Source organism: Poecile atricapillus, chromosome 9, assembly GCF_030490865.1.
Source record: "Poecile atricapillus isolate bPoeAtr1 chromosome 9, bPoeAtr1.hap1, whole genome shotgun sequence".
Lineage (NCBI taxonomy): Eukaryota > Metazoa > Chordata > Aves > Passeriformes > Paridae > Poecile > Poecile atricapillus.
In genome coordinates this window covers 10234177-10239583 of record NC_081257.1, presented here as the reverse complement: position 1 = coordinate 10239583, position 5407 = coordinate 10234177, and positions in this window count along the sequence as shown.

Below are 5407 nucleotides of genomic sequence, written 5' to 3'. Positions count from 1 at the left end.
CGCCTGCCCGCCCTGTGGCCAATCGGCGCGGCCGCGCGCGGGGGCTGCCGGGAAGGGCCGCTATAAAAACGCCGGTGCTATTTACGCCGTGTGGGTTGGGGAGCGGCAGGGCTTGGGTGTGTGGCTGGTGAGGCGGAGCCGTTGATTTCTTTGCGGCCTTATCGATGCCTGCCCCGTGAGGAGCTTTTGCTGCTGGGCATGGTCCCTCCGCACCTGCTGTAGGAAAGGCAGCTGTGGCAGGGACTTGAATCGCGATGCCCAGTTCGCTTGGGGGTGGTTATTTTCCCCCTTTCTTTCGGTAGAGTCACACCTCGGGTCCCGTGCATGGTTCTGGGCCTCTCAATTCAGGAGCGACTTGGAGGGGCTGGAGTGGCTCCAGAGAAGGGCAGCGAAACTGACGAGGGGTCTGGAGCACAAGTCCTTTGAGGGTCTTTAGCCTGCAGGAAAGGAGGTTAAAGGATGGCTTTGCCACTCTGCACAACTCCCTGATAGAAAGTTATAGCCAGGTGGGGAATTGGCCTCTTCTGCCTGCTAACTAGTGATGGGGTGAGAGGATGTAGTCTTAAACTGCTCTGTGTTGGACATCAGGAAAAACTTCTTTGCAGCAGGGGTGATCAGACACTGGAATGGGCTCCCTAGGGAGGTGTGGAGTCACTGTCCCTGGAGATGTTCAAGGAAAGGCTGACTGTGGCACTCAGTGCCCTGGTCTGGCTGACATCAGGGAGTTCAGTCATAGGTTGGATTTAATTAACTCAGCCCTTGTACAACCTACTTGAGTCAGGTAAGAGAGGGCAGTGGTACCAGAGAGTCAAATAAAAAGTTTCTCTATGGGCCTGCTTGTTCCAGTACAGCAGATGAGCTCTGCTACTAGCAGGCACTGTGCTGTTGGGGCTGGAGAAAGCTGAAGGGCTCACAGGCAGCACAAGGCAGGGGCTGGAAGGGTTTGGAGTCACTGACAGCATCTCCTGAACGTGTCTGTGGTGAGCTTAATGGCAAGGATTGTCCTCATCCCAGGATGCAGAGCCCTGTGGTTGATGCACTGGAGGAAGGGTACTACTTCATCATTGTTTCCTTCCTTGCCCACCTGAGAAGGTTCAACATGTGTAACTAGCCTCGGGGGACCTGGGGGGCATCACTGCCAAGGGAATGTGTGCAAGGAGAGGGTTGATGACAAACAGCTTCTGCTGTCTCTCAGGGTTCCCTTGTGAACAGGCACAGCAGCCTTTAGCTGGCACTTGGGAATGGCCTGTTTAACCTGGGCACTGTAAGAGAAACTGGTGCTGTGCTGGTTCTGATGCATGATCAGTGTTTCTCCCCATTCCCTCATTTGACAGCATTTGCATTGCCAGCTAACTTTAGCCTGACCTTTTCATGGACTACTCTGGTGCCTGTAGAGGAAAGGTTCTGCTTAGCTCCTCTGAGTAAGCAAGTCCCTGGGACTGGCTTGTTCTGTAAAGCGTTGCAAGGAAGATGACTTTTTCTTAGCAAGCAGATATTTGATCCTACCTGGCAAATGGTTTTTATAGCTTGGTACCAGTTCTTGACAGATGACTGACAGTGTGCACAGTCAGAGGCCCATGATAGTTTATTCTGTGGCTGACCCGTACACCTCCACCTCTGATGCTGAGACAGAAGTTCATTTGCCTGAAGTCCGTAGGGAAATTACCTGTGGTTTGGACACCGGGTTGGTCGGGCTTGAACCAGAAGTCAGTTATTTCTAGGCCATAGGTTCTTTTCATGATTGTTTGATAGAGATCCTTGTCACCTACTGTTTTTTTTCATGATCCATTGGGGAATTTGGCCTTTGTGTACAAAACACTGTCAGGTGTTTTGATCACTGTGTGTGCTTCTCCTAGAAGTAGCTTGTAGCCCAAGGGAGAGCACTCATTGAATTTGGATGGGTCTGTGGCCTCAGGTCCTGCTCTGTCAGGTGGGCACTGTTTGGGCATGATGTTAATGAAAGTACTTCAGGAGCTGACTGTTACCAATTTGGTGAGTAGGCAGCTTTTAGTGGATTCAAAACTGATGTTAATCAAGGTAGCCAACAAGCTCTACTGCCAGCAATGACGATCCTCAGTCTATCTGTAAACCACACCTTCCGAAGGTATCTATAGTATGAACTTGCCACCTTCTCTTGTCTTGTGTGTGTTACTGTTCAAAACAGTCTTCATCCCGACATTCATGATGGCCAAAACCCCAGTATGTTTTCTGCATCAAGGGTGAGGAGGTGCCGCAGAAATGCAGCTCTTCTCAGACAAAATGTGGGGACTTTGTTTATGAGTTAAAGCAATGTATTCTGAAATGGTTAGTTTGGTCATAAACATAAACCCTTCCCTCTCTCCTTTCCATTTATTTTTTGCCAAGATAAGGGCCCATACAGGGGAAAAAATTGTTTATTAACTGAATGGTATGAGCAGCTAAAACACCCCATAATATCTTTTGCAGATATTTTTATTGCAGAGATACCTTTTGCAATCAATTCCACTTAAGTCAGACAGTCTTTCAAGTGTGTTTACAGCTGTCAGGAAAAAAAAAAAACCAAGAACTGAGAAAAAATAATAGGAAGCAGTAGCTGGTAATTTATTTTTTTTTTCCCTTAGGGAATATACCATGGGTTTTATTTTTGGTCAAGCTATACACTTGACTGAAGAGTGAATGTAGTTGCCATGCCAGGAAACTGAGAGTTTCTTCAAATACCACAGCATTGACATGATTTACTGAGAGTCCTTCCATAACTTACCCATTAGTTAATTGCATTATAATTTGCTTTTAAAAGCCTTGTCAGAAACTGGGAATAGTATCTAGAAATGTTTGCCAACCAACCATGATGGTATGTCAGTGTTGTCTTTGTTCTAGAGCTATAAGCTGAGTGATATAAAGCATCTATCTACCACAATAAAAACATGGGTTTGTGTTTGCTGTAAAAAAACCAAAACCAACCCAAAAATCCCCAACAACTTATCCTTCCCAACTGATTTGGATATCCAGCTCCTAATGTCAAGAATGTTTATCTGAACCCAGAAGGCTCAGATTCATAAGCAGTGAAAATTAGCAGGTCAAGCCAAATGTGCCAAGTGTCTTTCCTGTTTCCTCTTATGTGGCCTAATTAAGCAAATGGGAACTCTCCCAATGGTGCCAATATAAAAAAAAAAAAAAGTAAAACCAGCAGAGTCCAAACCAAAAGGAGATCCATTTCTTCCATGTAGGACATCTCTGCATAGTCTACACTGCATTTAGGCCAAGTGCAGGCCTTGATGAATTTAGTTTTTGATCTGCCTTACAGATAAAGAATCCTGAAGGGCAAGTCACCTGTCTGGAGTCCAAAAGGAAGTGGCCACCTTAAAAGCCGGACCTTTAGCCTCCTCCTTTCCTCTTGCTGTAGCAATTAACTCCCTTGTGTTTGTCCACAGGTGGTAGTTTGCAGCTGGGCCCATGGGTGTTTGACATGTTACTGTCATGACAGCCCTGATGAAGGGGAGAATTCCTGTTGTGACCAACAATGCTCGCTTTTAAAAATTTTAATGGCTTATTAAAAACCTTAACGAAGGGCCGAATACGGAAAAAAAACCAGCATGCTGTGAATTGGTAACCCAGCAGCCACCAGCTCATGTACAAAATGGCTGCTCCACCTTTTATAGTCCTGGGGGGCGCCTCAGGCAGCCCTGGCCCCCCCAGTGCCTGTCAGTCAACTCTTCCTCGCCGCTCATTGGTGGAGGCTGCTGCTTGCTTGCATTGTGATTGGAGGCCAGGTGTGGCTGTGCCACGCCCCCGTGCCAGCCTTGCCCATCCCAGCTGCCCCAGCCTCGGGCCCTCCCTCACGGGCCCGGCTACCAAAGCTCGCCCTGGGCAACCCTGCGGGGAAAAGGGACTGTGGGGAGAACAGGGGACATCCAAACAACAAATCACAATAATGTAACCGTACATCAATAAAGCTGCTCTTAACATACAATATTCATCCCTTAATTGTGGGAGCCAACCATCGCACCGCCCATCTATAACACTGTGCTCTGGATAGGATTTTCACAGAATGGAGGCCTGCCTGTTCACACAGATAGGGAAATCCAAAGCCTTTGATATGCAGAGGGGGAGCAGAAGCTCCAAAGGGTTTCTGGCCTCTAGCTGTGGTTGGAGAAAGGATGTCTACAAGCCCCATATCAGTGCAGCTGAAGTGTCTGATGCAGGCATGGGTTTGTGTGGAGCACAGGCACCTCCAAGGTGGTGTTGGTCAGGCATCCCTGTTGCAGAAGAAAGCAGCTTTGTATTTCTACCGAGAGAATCCCTGGTTGGAAGGCCTTGAGGCTCAGAGGAACATTGCTCTTCCAAGAACTGTGTGTCTCCAAGCCTATCCTCTGCCTCCATGGGTGCAGCAAGCATTCTTTAAAATCCTACAGCAAAGCCATCAGAACACTCTGTGGTCTGTGTTCCCTGTCCACATGTGCGTTCCTCCTGGTCTCCTCATGTAAAGGTGATTTACTGCCTGAACTGAAAGTTTATCTTGCATCCTTACCTGAGAATATGTATCCAGGAGGCTGCACCTCTCAGAGACCCTGGCTGGCTCTTGGGCACAACAGCTCCAGACTGCTGTGACTTGCACAAGCTCATCTCTTAATCCTAGTGTGACCCACCTTCCTGTCTTCCACAAATAGGGCACAAGCAGCTCCTCCTGCAGTCCTGAAAACCTTTCCTATATTTCACTAGCATTTCGTTGCAAGTCATTTATTTTTCTACACAATTCTTTAAGCTTATGTCTCAGTTGAAAGCTGAATTGTTTAGTTTATTTCACACCATCACAGCATGTGATTTGCTTTAAGCTTGCACTTGGCATTTTGCTGACTTTAAATGAGCAGTAGCTGCTGTGGCAAGAAAATGCAATGGAAATAAGTTTACTTTGTGATATGTTCAGAGAAACTTAATTGAATTAAAAGCCCTATCAGAAAATTGTAGTTTGACTAACAGGAAGCAAGCAAGACCAATTAAGTTCAGTTTATGTTCGGACCCTAAATTATTCCAGAACTTTGAGTTTGTAAATGGAGCAGAACAGAAAATTCAGAGATGTTTAGTAGAATCCAGCAATAACTCTATTAGACAAATATTAATGCTTTGTAAAACAACAGAATATAGAATAGAAAGGGAACAGAGTATTTAAATTGTACAGTAAGGCATTTAATATTAAAATCTTTCTGTGCACTTTGAGATAATTTGTTTGCTTCCTCTTTTCTGAATTGAGAAATATTTGGAAGAGCTCTAGTAAATGGTGCTAGAAATAAAACCCCTTTCCCTTTTGAAGGGTAAACAGAAGATAACACAATGAAGCAACTTGATCCTGAAATAATTAAATTTCTCCAACATTTTACAATGTCAAAACTGTTTTTTCTGTGAACTGCCCATGCTCCCTTTTTCTAGTTTG